Genomic DNA, 18,701 nt, shown 5'->3' with positions numbered 1-18,701 from the left:
TCTATCCTCACACTGCCCTCTACTCTGTCCCTGTGTTTTCTCCTTTTCTGTCTGTCCTCAATTCCTTTGCTCAAATCTGGTAACACTCACAGATTCTAGGGGTTAGTGTGTGAATATATTCTTGGGAGAGGCCACTGTGCCTCTACCCACAGTAGTACTACCCACAGTAGTAGCATTCTGTTGAAAATTATCCCTGCAACTTTTTTCCTAAATAGAGAAACCAAGATTTTACATATTTTTAAATGTACAATATTGAAGTTTAATGTACAGTATTATACTTAGTGTATAGTATGTATCATATAAAATTTTATCTAACACATAAACTTCAGTTATAAAAGAAATAAAAAAGAACAGATACACAAAACAAGCTATTAAACTATATTTACTAATGCATAACAAAATAACAGTGTTACTAGACCAAGCATCTTAGGACAGATGATATTCATGGTGTAGCAAAACAATGCAAGATACAGAACTGACACAGTGCTGTGCTTATCAAAAATGGTTCACAGAGTACATACTTCTAAGACTTGACATCATACCTAAATTAAGCAGAAAATTATTCCTCTGAAAATGTGAAAAATAAGTTCAAGTACTATGACATGTTCATTTAATAATCTCAGTTCATCTAATACCAATAATTTGGCTTAACTAGTAGTTATGTAACTTTTACTCTTTTTAAAATGTGACAATCACAGTAAAACAGTAAATGCAAAAATCAGATGGTTGTAATCTAGAGAGGATTATGAATAAAGAACAATATACAGAGATTTGATGTTTTGATTAACCTGAAAGAAATATTGTTAGTTTTTATTTTAAATTTAGCTCTGAAAGATATTTTACTTCTTTTTAGTGTTATCAACGTTTAATAAATTTTGCAATTTATTGGGTATTTTACTTGAGAATAGAATGGTTTGCAAATTTAGCAGTAAAATTCAGTGTATATGTGACACATTAAAATGTTAATATTTCTTTATGGCATGAAAGATTTGCTGATTCAAGAAGCAATCACAATTATAATTTATTACCATACTATTCCAGGAGCAAAATCCATTTGCTTATATGCTGACATTTATATTGATGTCTGTTTTCTTTAATTACAGTTAAGCCATTAATAGAATATCAATTCTGCATTGTCTTTCTAGATAACTTACCTTATCTAGGTTTGTATGGTTTGTCAATTCAACTGGTTCAAGACTGCATGCCACCAGTGAATAAGATTGCTGAATGGATAATCTAATTCAGTCATTAAAAGAAAGCCCTTTCTGCAATCAACATAGATCTTTCTCTTTTATAACGATCAGGTCAACTTTACTTTGATGAAGCACATTGGTTAGGAATTTTTCCTAAAGCTATTTGCAGAAATCTAATAAAGGGATAGCAAATAAATTAAGAGTTATTTTTCTTTTACATAAAAGAAGTTTGGTTGTAGGCAGCTTAGATACTGCATAGTAGCTCATCCCATCTTTCTCTTTTGTAGCACTTGTCTGCCTGCTCTCAGGAAACCTGCCAGAGTTTTGGCTTACACTAGTCATGTTTCAAGTGGCAGGATGGTACAGAATCAAGCAAATGACCCATGAAACCTGAGTCTTTTCCCATTAAAGAGTTTTTCCAGAAGTGTTACACCATGACTCCCTTTATGTTCTGTCTACTAAAATCATATCACATGACTAATTCATCTTGGAGGGCTCGCCTGTCATAGGCAGAATAATAGCTCCCCAAGGATATTCACATCTTAATACCAAGAACCTCTGAATTTATTACCTTATTTGGCAAAAGATTCTTTGCAGATAATCCTTTGCAGATTAAGATTAAAGACATTGATGAGATTAAACCTAACTCTTAGGATGGGCCCAGTCTAATCACAAATTTTTAAAAACTGAGTATCCTACCCAGCAGGCTGAGAGAAAGAGAGAGAGAGAGAGAGGGAGAAAGAGATGGGGCATGAGAAAATCTCAACCAGCCTTTAAAGATAGAAGGTGGTGGTCATGTGCCAAGGACTATCTTAGACATGTTATTAGCTGGAAAAATAAAATAAAAGGATTTTCCTCTTGAGTTTCTAGAAATACAGGGTACCAGCACTTTGAGTTCTGCTTGCTGAAACCTATACCAGGCTTCTGATATACATGATTATAAGATAATAAATGTGTGTTGTTTTAAGCCATAAAGTTTGGGGTGATTTGCTGTGATAGCAATAGAAAACTAAGGGGGGGGAAATATATATATATATATATATGTATATATATATATATACATATATATATATATATATATGTATGTGTGTGTGTGTGTGTATATATATATTCATTTATTTATTTATCTGTGGAGGATTAGTGCCCTTAACAAAATAAGATTTCTTTGGATGAAGAAATGGCAAATGGGTACTAGATAGGCAGTAATTTAATATTATCAAACTTTCTCCACTCACTCAGCCTCCTGTAAAAAGCAAAATAATTAGAATAAAATAGAATCCCAACCAATGAAGAATCTTACTAATCTAGAAGGTTAAAAAATCAAAACTCTAGATAATGTTAGTCAAAATTTTTCAATATCCCAAGATTTAATGTTTACCTTTCAGTTTTATAAAGAAGTAAGTTTGTTGATGTTGCTTTAGTCACTAAATTGTGTCTGACTCTTTTGCAACCCCAAGGACTATAGCCCACCACGTTCCTCTGTCCATGGGATTTCCCAGGTGAGAATACTGGAGTGGGTTGCCGTTTCATCTCCAATGGATCTTCCCAAATCAGGGATCCAACCTGAATCTTTTGCATTGGCAGGTGGATTCTTAACCACTGAACCACTTAGGAAGCCCAAAGAAGTAAATATCTGTACTAAATTACTAAGGGACAGATGCAGTTTCAATTTTTTATATTTAGTACTCTGTAGATGGTAATTGCAGCCATGAAATTAAAAGACGCTTACTCCTTGGAAGGAAAGTCATGACCAACCTAGATAGCATATTCAAAAGCAGAGATTTACTATGCCAACAAAGGTCCATCTAGTAAAGGCTATGGTTTTTCCAGTGGTCATGTATGGATGTGAGAGTTGGTCTGTGAAGAAACCTGAGCGCCCAAGAATTGATGCTTTTGAACTGTGGTGTTGGAGAAAACTCTTGAGAGTCCCTTGGACTGCAAGGAGATCCAACCAGTCCATCCTAAAGGAGATCAGTCCTGCATGTTCACTGGAAGGACTGCTGCTGAAGCTGAAACTCCAATACTTTGGCCACCTCATGCAAAGAGTTGACTCATTGGAAAAGACCCTGATGCTGGGAGGGATTGGGGGCAGGAGGAGAAGGGGACGACAGAGGATGAGATGGTTGGATGGCATCATCGACTTGATGCACATGAGTTTGGGTTAACTCCAGGAATTGGTGATGGACAGGGAGGCCTGGCGTCCTGCAATTCATGGGGTCACAAAGAGTAGGACATGACTGAGTGGCTGAACTGAACTGGATTGAACTCTGTTTTTCTGTAATCCTTTATGTTTTGTCTTTCATATATTAAGGTCCCAACTTAAATATTTTCTTTGTGAAGAAGCTTTTCTTGACCACACCTGAATGGTATAAATTACCACATTCCCTCTCATTTTTCTCTCCACAGCATTACTTTCTATTACTTTTGTCATAGAACTAATATTTATTAATATCTCAAGTTATCTTGTTCATTCTTGCTTAATTTCCTAATTTCACTTCTATTAATTTTATCAGGTTGGACTCATTTTCTGTCTTGTACACTCCTGTATCTCACATACCTAGAACAATGCCTGGCACTTAATATGCACTCAGTAAGATTTCTTTGAAGTAAGAAGAAGCCAAGTAGCTTCAAACTCATATGAGTTAATTTTAATTATCTAATATACATGAAAATCATATAGTTGATGTTGTGTAGCCAATAAAAATATATTAGGTGCTATAAATGAAGTATGAGCTAAAAATGAGTCAGGTAGTACTTGATAATGATAATATATTTTGCATTACATCCAAAAATTGAAAGGAGCAGAATGGACTAAGTTTTTTTCCTAAGCAGAAGAAAAGTATCTGAAAGCCCAAAACCTCTGGAAATGGTCTGAAGAAATGGTCCTTAAGTTATAGTGGTCGTGTGGAGCACATGAAATGTTTAAGATTAATATTACTGTGGCCTGATCACAGAGATTTTAAGAAATAAGACCCCACTGAGAAACTGATCTAACAAGTTAAAAAAAAAATGGTGAGCAACTAACTAAAATGTCGTTAGAGTTTTATAAACATTATGGAGCTTTTGAAAGTGAAGTGAAAGTGAAATTCACTTAGTCATGTCGGACTCTTTGCGACCCCATGGACTATACAGTCCATGAAATTCTCCAGGCCAGAATACTGGAGTGCGTAGTCTTTCCCTTCTCCAGGGGATATTCCCAACCCAGGGATCAAACCCAGGTCTCCCACATTGCAACTGGCAGATTCTTTAGCAGCTGAGCCACAAGGAAAGCCCAAGAATACTCAAGTGGGTAGCCTGTCCCTTCTCCAGTGGATCTTCCTGGCCCAGGAACCTGGAGTCTCCTGCACTGCAGGTGAATTCTTTACCAATTGAACTATCAGGGGAGCCCGAAATGGAAAGAGAAATGGATAGAGAATTGTTTCAAGAAGAATACTAGACTGAAATAATATAAAATCATGGGAAAATTGAAAGACATTTCTGAGGTACATTAATAATTGTGATGGGTAATTGGATGGGGGAGAAATGTATAATTTGGAGGCTATTGCCAAGTTTTCCTCTGAGGAAAAAACTCTACAGGTACCATAGTAAAGTTGAAAAGAAAAGGGAAATTTTAACTTAAAAAAAAAAAAAAACTTGTTTATTTGGAGGTGCCTAAAAGTTGGTTCTTTGGCAGTGCCTAAAAATTATTTATCACATGGTTCCTAAAAACAAACAAAAAACAAACTAAATCTTGTAGTTTTGTGACCTTGGGTAGCAGTCTCCAATATTAAATTTTCGGGCAGTTCATTTCATTGCTCAGTCATGCCTGACTCTTTGCAACCCCATGGACTGCATAATGCCAGGATTCCCTGTCCATCACCAACACCCAGAGCTTACTCAAACTCATGTCTATCGAGTCAGTGATGACATGCAACCATCTCGTCCTCTGTCATCCCCTTCTCATCCTGCCTTTAGTCTTTCCCAGCATCAGGGTCTTTTCTAGTGAGTCATTTCTTTACATCAGGTGGCCAAAGTATTGAAGTTTCAGTTTCAGCATCAGTCCTTCCAATGAATATTCAGGAATGATTTCCTTTAGGATGGACTGGTTGAATCCCCTTGCCATCCAAGGGACTCTCAAGAGTTTTCTCCAAAACTACAATTCAAAAGCATCAATTTTTCAGTGTTCAACTTTCTTTATAGTCCAGCTCTCACATCCATACGTGACTACTGGAAGAACCATAGCTTTGACTACATGTACATTTGTCGGCAAAGTAATGTCTCTGCTTTTTTAATATCCTGTCTAGGTTGGTCACAGCTCTTCTTCCAGGGAGCATGCATCTTTTAATTTCATGACTGCAGTCACCATCTGCAGTGATTTTGAAGCCCCACAAAATAAAGTCTCTCACTGTTTCCATTATTTGTCATATATTTGCCATAAAGTGATGGGACTGGAACCATGATCTTAGTTTTCTGAAAGTTGAGTTTTAAGGCAACTTTTTCACTGTCCTCTTTCACTTTCATCAAAAGGCTCTTTAGTCCTCCTTCACTTTCTGCCATAAGGGTGGTATCATGTGCATATCTGAGGTTATTGATATTTGTCCTGGCAATCTTGATTCCAGCTTGTGCTTTATGCAGCCCAGAATTTTGCATGATGTACTTTGCATATAAGTTAAATAGCAGGGTGACAATATACAACCTTGACCTATTCCCTTCCCGATTTGGAACCAGCCTGTTGTTTCATGTCCAGTTCTAACTGTTGCTTCTTAACTGCATACAGATTTCTCTGGAGGCAGGTCAGGTGGTCTGGTATTCAGATCTCTTTCAGAATTTTCCACAGTTTGTTGTGATCCACATAGTCAAAGGTTTTGATGTGGTCAATAAAGCAGAAGTAGACGTTCTTCTGGAACTCTCTGCTTTTTCAATGAACCAGCAGATGTTGACAATTTGATATCTGGTTCCTCTGCCTTTTCTAAAACCAGCTTGAACATCTGGAAGTTCATGGTTCATGTAGTGTTGAAGCCTTGCTTGGGCAATCTTGAGCATTACTTTACTAGCATGTGAGACGAGTATAATAGTTGGAAAGTTTAAGCATTCTTTGGCATTGCCTTTCTTTGGGATTGGAATGAAAACTGACCTTTTCCAGTCCTGTGACCACTGCCGAGTTTTCCAAATTTTCTGTCATATCAGTGCTGCAGGGTTGGGGCACTGAATGCAGGACCTTTTGAAGGAGGTCACCATTATATTCATTACCTCTACCATATTTTGGTGTCAGGTCAAATAACTTGGAGGGAACACAGCCCTGCCCATTAACAGAAAATTGAGTTAATGATTTAGTGAGCCTGGCCTTGCCCATCGGAACAAGACCCTGTTTTCCCCACAGTCAGCCTCTCCCTTCAGGAAACTTTTAAAGTCTCTTATCTTTATCCATTAGAGGGCAGACAGAATGAAAACCACAATCACAGAAAACTAATCAAATCAATCACATACCACAGCCTTGTCTAACTCAATGAAACTATGAGCCATGCCATGTAGGGCCACCCAAGATGGATGGGTCATGTTGGAGAGTTCTGACAAACTGTGGTCCACTGGAGAAGGGAATGGCAAACCACTTCAGTATTCTTATCTTGAGAACCCCATGAACAGTATAAAATTCCATTAGTCCACGTGAATTGATTTGGGCAACAGAACACTAACAAGCTTTATGCAAGTGAAGGCTTGAGAAGCACTAGCCCATATAGGTTTGTTAAAGTGTAGCCTGAATTTTCCTTGGAACTTAGCTACCATGCTGTGAAAAACCAAACCCAGCCATATGGAAAGGCCACATGGAGGAAATCCTAAACTCTAACCAAAGACTGAGACTCCAGCCAACAGTGAACAACTCCTTGCCTACCAGACAAGAGCTGAGGCCATCTTGGACTTCTAATCCTCAGCAGACATAGCAGATCCTTGTTTTATGCCTCTTAGTTTGGGGGTACTTTGTTCTGTAGTAATAGCTGATTAAAGCAGAATTTTCTGTCTAGATGTTGGGTGATGCTGTAAACAATAACAACAACAAACATAAGATATTGGCTTTGGCACATGAAAGGTTGGTAAATAGTATTGATATAAGCTATAAAGACTGGTGAGAGCTGGAATTTCAGGAAGGACACTTTTATTGCAAACTGCAGAAAGTAAAAAGTATGACAACTGTCATCTGCAGTAGTGGGAAGGATAGTAAATGTACACAATGAACTTGTTCATCTGGCTAAGATTAACAGGAAGAATCTTGAATGGTTTCCTTTACTGAGCATAATAAGTAAGTTTAGAGCAGATGAATTAAAGTAGAGGTTGCTCAGTTTTAAAGTAGAATCTGGAGAAAAAAGTGTAATCCATAACTGTTTGGGTTAGGGGATAATACTGTTTTTCATTCTCTTTACAGCTAACAAAAGAATCTCAAATGCCCTGAAGACCTCAAACATCAAGTCCAGGGTGCTACCAGTAAAAATGGAATCAGACTCAAGTCCAGTACAGAGCAGTAAGTCCTTTGTTATGACCTCAGAAAGATTTCAGGGCATTGTCCTACAGAACCCTGACTCCTGAAGTGGAGGGGGGTTTATCCATAAGGGATATATGAATGGGTTTCTGATTGTGATCCCATGGACTATTCAGTCCATGGAAATCTCCAGGCCAGAATACTGGAGTGGGTAGTCTTTCCATTCTCCCTGGGTTGTTATCTTTCCAACCCAGGGATTGAACCCAGGTCTCTTACATTGCAGGTGGATTCTTTACCAGATGAGCCACAAGGGAAGCCCTCTGTCTAATGAATAAACCTCAGGACGATTCACAGGAAATAAATGCCAATTGTTTTCAAATGCAAAGTCTTCATGGAAACATCATAGCTCAGACTAAAAACATGGAGACAGTCTTAAATGAAAAGGTCCCTTTGAGTCCCCAGTCACCACCCCCCCCCCCATCTTTTACAAATAGGAAGCCAACTGAGAAAGTTACTTATCCACAGTTATGGGCTATATCTTATGGAAAAGGAGGTATAGGGAGCACTGAAGGCTGGTTCAGTAATCCAGAGAACAGACCCAAGTAACCAGGAAATCCACTTCCAGGGAGTAAACCTCATCACCAATCAACATACCTTTGATGACCGCAGAAGAAAAGGAATATTGGTAATATACAATTGACATAGAGCAGTAATTTCTAGGTACCACTGATTCTTTCACTCATTTATTTATTTATTTGGCCATGCTACATGGCATGTGGGATCTTACTTCCCCCACCAGGAATTAAAACCTCACCTCTTGCATTGGAAGCATGGATTCTTAGCCACTGGACCGCCAGGGAAGTCCCTCCATTCCCCACTTTAGAACTCAACTGTCAACAGAGATTAGTCTATCTCAGCTTCACCATTACTACATTGCCTGTGTCTCATCAGTTTATAGGTAGGTAAAGACTGAAAAATTAGATAAGAACTTCAGAGAGAAAATAACTATACTTAAAAATCTACACCTGAACAGTTACCTGCAATGACTTCGTTGATATTTAGACCTTATTCACATGAAGAGATCCTGTATCCATAAATCTGAGCCCAATTCTGTAATAAAAAGATGTGTAATTTCTATGTGAAAGGACTATGACCCGAGGTAGCAAAGGCACACTGTAAAAGTCTTTTCATCTTGCTAGTTCACAATGAACCATGCCTCTTAGCATTTACACCCTGCATATACCCTTACCCTTGAGGCAGGAATATCTTGTGATTTGATTATGTTTTAATCAATAGAATACAGTAGAAAAGTGATATCATGTCAGTTCAATCTGTGAGCCTTTAGAAGCTAGCATCTTCAGCTTTTGTGCTCTTAGGAACTCTGGATTATGATGTGCTAAATCCAGCTATCCTGCTGAAGATACCACATGAAGAAGTCATGTGGTGAAAGAGGGTTTTCTGAGACTACAAAGGAAGACAAAGGTTCAGGTATCCCAGACTCAAAACTGACTCTAGTCCTCAGCTAACCATTCAGTTAAAAGAAGAATGTTGTTCACTCACTCACTCGTGTCTGACTATTTGCATCCCCATGGACTGTAGCACATTAGGCTTCCCTGTCCTTCACTATCTCCTGAAGTTTGCTCAAACTCATGTCCATTGAAGTGATGATGCCATCCAACCATCTCATCCTCTGTCACCACATTCTCCCCCTGTTCTCAATCTTTCCAAGCATTAGGGTCTTTTCTAATGAGTTGGCTCTTCTCGTCAGGAGGCCAAAGTATTGGAACATCAGCATCAGTCCTTCCAATGAATATCCAAGGTTGATTTCCTTTAGGATTGACTGATATAATCTCCTTGATGTCCAAGGGAGTCTCAAGAGTCTTCTCCAGTGCCACAATGCGAAAGCATCAATTATTTGGTACTCAGCCTTCTTTATGGCTCAACTCTCTCATCTGTACATGACTATTGGAAAAACCATAGCTTTGACTATATGGACCTTTGTAGGTAAAATAATGTCTCTGCTTCTGAATATGCTGTCTAGATTTGTCATAGATTTTCTTCCAAGGAACAAGCGTCTTTTAATTTCATAGTTGCAGTCACCATCCTCAGTGATTTTGAAGCCCAAGAAAATAAAGTATGTCACCATTTCCATTGTTTCCCCATCTATTTGCCATGAAGTGATTGGACTGGATGCCATGATCTTAGTCTTCTGAATGTTGAGTTTTAAGCCAGCTTTTTCACTGTCCTCTTTCACCTTCATCAAGAGGCTCTTCAGTTCCATTTTGCTTTTTGCCATAATGGTGGTGTCATCTGAATAGCTGAAGTTATTAATATTTCTCCCAGCAATCTTGATTCCAGTATGTGATTCATGCAGTCTGGCATTTCACATGAAGAACTTTGCATAAAAGTTAAAAAACCAGGATGACAATATATAGCCTTGATGTATTTCTTTCCCAAGTTTGAACCAGTCTGTTTTTCCATGTCTGGTTCTAATTGTTGCTTCTTGGTCTGCATACAAGTTTCTCAGGAGGCAGATATGGTGGCTTGGTATTCCCATCTCTTGAAGAATTTTCCACAGTTTGTTGTGATCCACATTGTCAAAGGCTTTAGTGTAGTCAATGAAGCAGAAATAGATTTTTTTCCTGGAATTATCTTGCTTTTTCTATATTGTAACAGATACTGGCAATTTGATTTCTGGTTCCTCTTTGTTTCCTAAATTCAGCTTGTACATCTGGAAGTACTCAGTTCATGGACTGTTGAAGCCTAGCTGGAAGGATTTTGAGCATTACCTTGCTAGTATGTGAAGTGAGTGCAATTGTGGAGTAGTTTGAACATTCTTTAGCATTGCCCTTCTTTGGGACTACAATGAAAACTGACCTTTCCAGTCTTGTGGCCATTGCTGAGTTTTCCAAATTTGCAGACATATTCAGTGAAGGACTTTAATAGCATCATCTTTTAGGATTTCAAATAGCTCAACTGGAATAGTATCACCTTTACTAGGTTTGTTTGTAGGAATGGTTTCTAAGGTCCACTAGACTTCACACTCCAGCATGTCTGGCCCTAGGTGAGTGACCACATGATCGTGGTTATCTGAATCACTAAGACCTTTCTTATATAGTTCTTCTGTAGTCTTACCACCTTTTCTTAATCTCTTCTGTTTCTGTTAGGTCCTTATCATTTCTGTCCTGAATTGTGCCCATCTTTGAATGAAATAGTCCCTTGTTCTGACAAAACTTGGTTTATTGGAGAAAGGAATGGCAAACCACTTCTGTATTCTTGCTGTGAGAAACCCATGAACAGTATGAAAAGGCAAAATAATGCGACGCTGAAAGATGAGCCCACCCACCCCAGGTCAGTAGTTGTCCAATATGCTACTGGGAAAGGGAGAAATAGCATCATAACAAATGAACAGGCTGAGCCAAAGCAGAAATAATGCCCAGTTGTGGATGTGTCTGGTGGTGAAAGTAAAGTCTGATGCTGTAAAGAACAATTTTACATAGGAACCTGGAATGTTAGGTTCATGAATCAATGTAAAATGGATGTGGTCACACAAGTGATGGCAAGAGTGAGCATAGGTATTTTAGGAATGAGTGAATTAAAATGGATGGGGATGGGCAAATTTTATTTCAGATGACCTTTATCTCTACTATTGTGGGCAAGAATCCCTTAGAAGAAATGGACTAGCTCTTGTAGTCAACAAAGTCTGAAATGCAGTACTTGGGTTCAGTCTCAAAAATGACAGAATGATCTCAGTTCATTTCCAAGGCACACCATTAACATCACAGCAATCTAAGTCTATGCTTTGACCACTAATGCCAAAGGAGCAGAAGTTGAACAGTTATGTGAAAATATACAAGACCTTCTAGAACTAACATCAAAAAAAGATGTAATTTTCACTGTAGGAGATTGGAATGCAAATGTAGGAAGTTAAGAGATACCTGGAGTAATAGACAAGTTTAGCCTTGGAGTACAAAATGAAGCAGGCAAAGGATAACTGAGTTATGCCAGGAGAATGCACTAATCATAGCAAACACCCTCTTCCAACGACAAAAGAGACAGCTCTACACATGGACATTACCAGATGGTCAACACTGAAATCAGATTGATTATATTCTTTGCAGCCAAAGATGCAGAAGCTCTATAGAGTCAGCGAAAACAAGACTGGGAGCTGACTGTGGCTCAGATCATGAACTCCTTATTGAAAAATTCAGACTGAAATTGAAGAAAGTAGGGAAAACCAGTAGGTCATCCAGGTATGAGATAAATCCCTTATGATTATACAGTAGAAGTGGCAAACAGATTCAAGAGTTTAGATCTGATAGACAGAGTGCTTGAAGAACTATGGACAAAGGTTCATAACATTGTACAGGAGGTGGTAACTAAAACCATCCCCAGAGGGGGAAACAAAGTACAACAAGGCAAAATTGTTGTCTGAGTAGACCTTACAAATAGCTGAGAAAAGAAAAGCGTGACAGGAAAAGGAGAAATGGAAAGATAATACCTATCTGAATGCAGAGTTCCAAAGAAGAGCAAGGAGAGATAACAAAGCCTTCTTAAATGAACAATACAAAGAAATAGAGAAAAACAGTATAATGAGAAAGGTTAGAGATCTCTTCAAGAAAGTGAAGAGGAATGAACCCTAGCAAGACCAGCAGAACTTCCCAACAAAGCACAACCCTGTTTACAGTATTATGAGTAAATAAAGTGTTTCTTGATTCAAGCCACTCAGTTTTGTTGTGGTTTGTTATTCAGTAGTATATCACTAAACCAAAATCCAAGTGGAAAATGCTTTGAAAATAAGGATATGCTGCTAAGATATAGTCAAGGGGGGACACACAGATTTGGGACCAGCCATGACATAAGCACTTACAGAAAAATTTATGCCACTTTAGGGTATAATACTATGACTTAGTAAAATATGCAGAGGGGCTTCCCTGGTGGCTCAGTGGTAAAGAATCCACCTGCCAAAGTAGGAGACACAGGTTCAATGCTTGGGTCAGGAAGATCCCTGGGAGAAGGAAATTGCAACCCACTACAGTATTCTTGCCCAGGAAATCCCATGGACAGAGGAGCTTGGGCCCCATGTGGTTGCCGAGAGTCAGTCACGACTTAGTGACTAAACAAACAAAAATGCAGAAGACAATTTCTAGTGGCAGAAAGAGAGATATCTCCAATATTTATGATGCATACATGAAAAGATTGAGAATTGTTAATAATTAGGAAAAGATTCATGGAAGCCAAGAGAAACTGACTGTATCTAGTAAAAAATGAAGTGTGACTCTTTGTGCTTCATTTTGTACTCCAAGGCTAAACTTGACTATTACTCCAGGTATCTCTTGACTTTCTACTTTTGCACTCCAATTCCTTACAATGAAAATGACATCTTTTTTTGATGTTAGTTCTAGAAGGTCCTATAGGTCTTCATAACACTGTTCAACTTCAGCTTCTTTGGCATTGTGGTCAAAGCATAGGAGACTACCAGGCTCCTCCATCCATGGAATTTTCCAGGCAAAAAAACTGGAGAGGGTTGCCATTCCTTCTCCAGGGGAGCTTACCAACCCGGGGATCAAACCCAGATATCCTGCATTGCAGGCAGACACTTTACCCTCTGAGAGAGATGAAATAAAACTTCAGTTTAAAGGTCTACTGATTTGGTAATGAAGAGGTCATCAGTGCCTGCCATGTTAGCAATTTTAATCAAGTGTTTTCAATTGCATGTGCACTGTGCTAGATAAAGAAGGAAATAGAAGACTAAGCGAAGGTATGTGTGTGTGAGTGTGTGTTTTGGATATAAAGTTGATCATATATTTTGGATTGGCATTGAAAAGGTAGAAAAAATAGAAACTCAATGAAAGAGAAGGGAAAGAGTCAAAATGAATAATTCATTGCTCATGATCATAGAGTCATTGGGATCCTTTTCATTCTGGGAGAAGAGGAAAGGAGTATATTTGTCTTTCTGAGTAGGGAAAGTCTCTCAGAATTGATGACTACATATGCATATTCCCTTAAAAACTTGTGAGAAAATTAACTTGCTCGTAGATGTACCATGATGTATTTTATCTTTTTCAGTAAATTTAGTCCTTGAATTTATTACACAATTGGATCATCAACAGTTCAAAGTAACCTTATTTATTTAAAAAAATGGCAGGACAAGAGAAATATATAAGTTTTACTCAAATCAGTCATATTAATTTTTTTCTATATTTTTAATCATTCAATTCAGTTTAGTCACTCAGTTGTGTCCGACTCTTTACAACCCTATGAACTGCAGCACCCAGGCCTCCCCATCCTTCACTATCACCCTGAGTTTGTTTAAAGTCATGTGCATTGAGTTGGTGAGGCCATTCAACTATCTCATGCTCACTTGCCCCCTTAGGCTCCTGCCCTCAATCTTCCCAAGCATTAGAGTCTCAGTTCAGTTCAGTCACTCAGTCAAGTCTGACTCTTTGCGACCCCATGAACCACACCACGTCAGGCCTCCCTTTCCATCACCAACTCCTGGAGTCCACCCAAACCCATGTTCATTGAGTAGGTGGTGTCATCCAACCATCTCATCCTGTGTCATCCCCTTTTCCTCCTGCCCCCAATCCCTCCCAGCATCAGGGTCTTTTCCAATGAGTCAGCTCGTTGCATCACGTGGCCGAAGTATTGGAGTTTCAGCTTCAGCATCAGTCCTTCCAATGAACACCCGGGCCTGATCTTTAGGAAGGACTGGTTGTGTCTCCTTGCAGTCCAAGGGACGTTCAAGAGTCTCCTCCAACACCACAGTTCAAAAGCATCAATTCTTGGGCACTCAGCTTTCTTCACAGTCCAACTCTCACATCCATACATGACCACTGAAAAAACCATATCCTTGACTAGACAGACCTTTGTTGACAAAGTAATGTCTCTGCTTTTTAATATGCTATCTAGGTTGGTCATAACTTTCCTTCCAAGGAGTAAGCATCTTTTAATTTCATGGCTGCAATCACCATCTTCTGTGATTTTGGAGCCCAGAAAAATAAAGTCAGCCACTCTTTCCACTGTTTCCTCAACTATTTGCCATGAAATGATGGGATCAAATTCCATGATCTTAGTTTTCTGAATGTTATTCATTGGAAGGACAGATACTGAAGCTGAAACTCCAATACTTTGGCCACCTGATGCAAACAACTGACTCATTTGAAAAGACCCTGATGCTGGGAAAGATTAAAGGCGGGAGGAGAAGGGGATTACACAGGATGAGATGGTTGGATGGCATCACTGACTCGATGGACATGAGTTTGGGTGAACTCTGGGAGTTGGTGATGGACAGGAAGGCCTGGCGTGCTGCAATTCATGGGGTCACAAAGAGTCGAATACGACTGAGCAACTGAACTGAACTGATGGAAGCATAACCAAAAATGTTTTATTAAAGCATTGCTTATAAAAATTAAAAAAAAACAATCTTTTAAATATCAATAAACAGAAAGGTAAATTGTGGTAGATTCATCTAAAATGAATAAATATTATCATATGAAGCAACATGAATACATCTCTCTAAATCATCCTGATTAGCAAAAAAAAAAAAAAAAAAAGAAAAAGAAAAAAGAAAACACTGTATAAATGATATCATTTTATATCCTTTTGCAAAGTTGAAAATTCAGACTATGGTAAAATTCACAGATCTGTACATAGATAATAATTTTAAAAATTACCCAGAGTAAGACACACTAATTTCATGAAATTAAAAACATTTGGCAGGTGTGGAAGGGGTTGAAGAAGAATAAGACAGAATGTGATAAATAATGAGAAAACAGGACAGAATAAATATATTTGTGTATTTGTTTCATATTTATATTGATTAGATGAATAAATTCCAAGGCAAATACAGAAGATTATTAGGTTATGAGAAACTCGACTGGTATAAATGAGTATCTGTTACTTTTCTCCATATGATTTTATGTGCTTAAACTATTTCAGGGCTTCCCTGTTGGCTCAGAGGTTAAAGCGTCTGCCCACAATGCGGGAGACCCTGGTTCGATCCCTGGGTTGGGAAGATCCCCTGGAGAAGGAAATGGCAACCCAATCCAGTATTCTTGCCTGGAGAATCCCATGGAGGAAGGAGCCTGGTAGGCTACAGTCCACGGGGTCTCAAAGAGTCGGACAGGACTGAGCGACTTCACTTTCAAACTATTTCAAGATAAAAAGGAATCACCATCAGTAAGGTGATGATGATGATGATGATAACAATAATAACAGTCACTAAAGACCTGGTAACTTCTTGCATATGCAAGAACTTCTGTGAGACTCAAAAAATAAGCACACATCTCTTGGATAATTTCTTTCTTTACTAGCTCTGCATATGAAAATGGTTTGGCAAATTTTATACTTGAATATATACTTGCTAGTATGTAAAAAAAATTGATGTAGTACAGAATTTTATAGTTACTCAGTTCAGAGTCTAATATCAATATGAAGAAAAATGTCCTGATATGTAACATTATAAAAAAATATCCACTTTAATGTTATTATATTCTCAGAGGATCGTGAGAAAATAAAGAGAAAAGTGGTCTCCTTTATATATGACTTTATTTTGGGGGCTCCAAAATCACTGCAGATGGTGACTGCAGCCATAAAATTAAAAGACGCTTACTGCTTGGAAGGAAAGTTATAACCAACCTAGACAGCATGTTAAAAAGCAGAGACATTGCTTTGCCAACAAAGGTCCGTCTAGTCAAGGCTATGGTTTTTCTAGTGGTCATGTATAGTTGTGAGAGCTGGACTGTGAAGAAAGCTGAGCGCCGAAGAACTGATGCTTTTGAACTGTGGTGTTGGAGAAGACTCTTGAGAGTCCCTTGGACTGCAAAGAGATCCAACCAGTTCATTATGAAGGAGGTCAGTCCTGGGTGTTCTTTTCAAGGAATGATGCTAAAGCTGAAACTCCAATACTTTGGCCACCTCCTGCGAAGAGTTGACTCAATGGAAAAGACTCTGATGCTGGGAGGGATTAGGGGCAGGAGGAGAAGGGGATGACAGAGGATGAGATGGCTGAATGGCATCAGTGACTCGATGGACGTGAGTCTGGGTGAACTCCGGGAGTTGGTGATGGACAGGGAGGCCTGGCGTCCTGCAATTCATGGGGTCGCAGAGTTGGACACCACTGAGCGACTGAACTGAACTGAACTGAACTGAACTAATGTATGTACTAAGGGTAAAACAAAGCCAAACCTCAAGGATCAATTTTTCGGAGAACAGTGAATTAACCCTCTTGACACTTCATCCAAAAGATGAAAATTATGAATAAATATACTGGCATATCACAAACAATGCTATGCCCCTACATTAGCAAGTCTCAAAAATTATCAGTACCTGTTTTGTGACAACCACTCTTCTAAGAACTCCCATTATAAAGAAAATATTCAACACTTATTGTTAGAGTTGACAGGAAATGACCGTAATGAGGCAAACCCCAAAACAAATTCAGAAGTGTGATAGATAATATAATAAAATAGAAAGCATTAGAAAATGAGATAAAATATAGATGTAGACATAGATAGAGATTATAGGTACAGCCGTCTTGGAAAAAGCCATGAGTTTACTGATGCAAAAGGTTTTGATTTGAGTGTTGTGTCTACAAGAAACTTAACTCTGCAGTAAAAAAAGGTTTTAGCTGTCAAATTGGTCCATCAAATTATAAGCCCACTGGGAAGTCTGTTGGAAAGATAGATTTTTTTTCCCCTTCTAACTGAAGCATTATGGCATCTCTGTGTGGAGATCTGAAATACATTTTGGTATAATTCTAAGTTAGTAATAATAGACTAAAGCATATTACTATTGACAAAATTACAAGTCATGGAAAGTGGTGAGGAATTTCAAAAGGTCAAGTAATCTTTGTTCATCGACCCTTTATTGAAAGTGACAACTCATGTTTTAAACTTTTTGTTAGCTTTATTAACCATAAAACAGTCACATCACATAATTTATACCATCTTTGAATTAAATTAATAAGACAAACTAATCTGACTATCTGTCTCTGAACTTTTATTCAATTGTTCTTTGAGAAGTTTTCCTCCTTGAACAGCTCTGAGAAACTGCCCTAAATTGAAATTCAGACATGTTAAAGATGTTAGTATGATCTTTATTCTTATAACATCAGTCCTTCCCCAACCTCAATAGTGATGGCCTTTTCTAGATCTTGAGTTGTGATTAAAAGATGATTTTACAAAGGGAAAAATCATGACTCTTGCATAAATAAAAAATTAATATATGTAAAACCAATACAGTATTGTAAAGTAAAATAAAGTAAAAATAAAAATTAAAAAATTAAAATTAAAATTAGAAAATGGAAATTAAACCAATTTTAAACTATACAATGAAACTAAAAAAAAAAAATTTGCTTACCTAATACTTGAATGAAGAAGTAGCAAGGTGTCATAAGCCAGCTGAAATTTAATTCAAAAAAAAAAAAGAAATATATGCATATCTCTTAGATGAAGTTTGTTGAAATAAAATTACCACATGCAAAACTGACATTTTTCATAGGAGATGAAGAGTGATTCATCTGCACCAGACAAAAATACTTTTCATTTCTCTGAAAGAAAATTATTTGCATCACTATTAATTTTTCTACAATATATCAAGTTATGAAATACTCTACAAGACTTTGATGGAGAAGGAAATGGAAACCCACTCCAGTATTCTTGCCTTTGAAATCCCATGAACAGAGGAGCTTGGTGGGCTACAGCCCATTGAGTTGCAAGACAGTCAGACACTACTAAGCAATAACAAAAGACTTTGAAAGACTCAGACCTCCACAGAATCAGATAATCTGATAATTTTTGCCATTTCAAGCTCCTTCAAATTTTTTTTTCCTGACCATAGCTGGAAAAGACAGAAAAATATAGAGAGAAGTAACTTAGAATATTCTATTTATTTCTTGAAATAAAGAGCAGTCAATAGAAAAATCTCAAAATTGCCTCATTATAGTACAGTAGAGTTTAGGATTGTAGCAATCTTAGAAACTCTTTCTCCCTTGAAGCATATCAGAACAGAGGGCCGAAGAGAGATTTTTGATGTTTCTTGCGTTTTCTGTTCTC

This window comes from Budorcas taxicolor, chromosome 3 (assembly GCF_023091745.1).
Source record: "Budorcas taxicolor isolate Tak-1 chromosome 3, Takin1.1, whole genome shotgun sequence".
Taxonomy (NCBI): domain Eukaryota; kingdom Metazoa; phylum Chordata; class Mammalia; order Artiodactyla; family Bovidae; genus Budorcas; species Budorcas taxicolor.
This window is presented reverse-complemented; position numbering follows the sequence as displayed.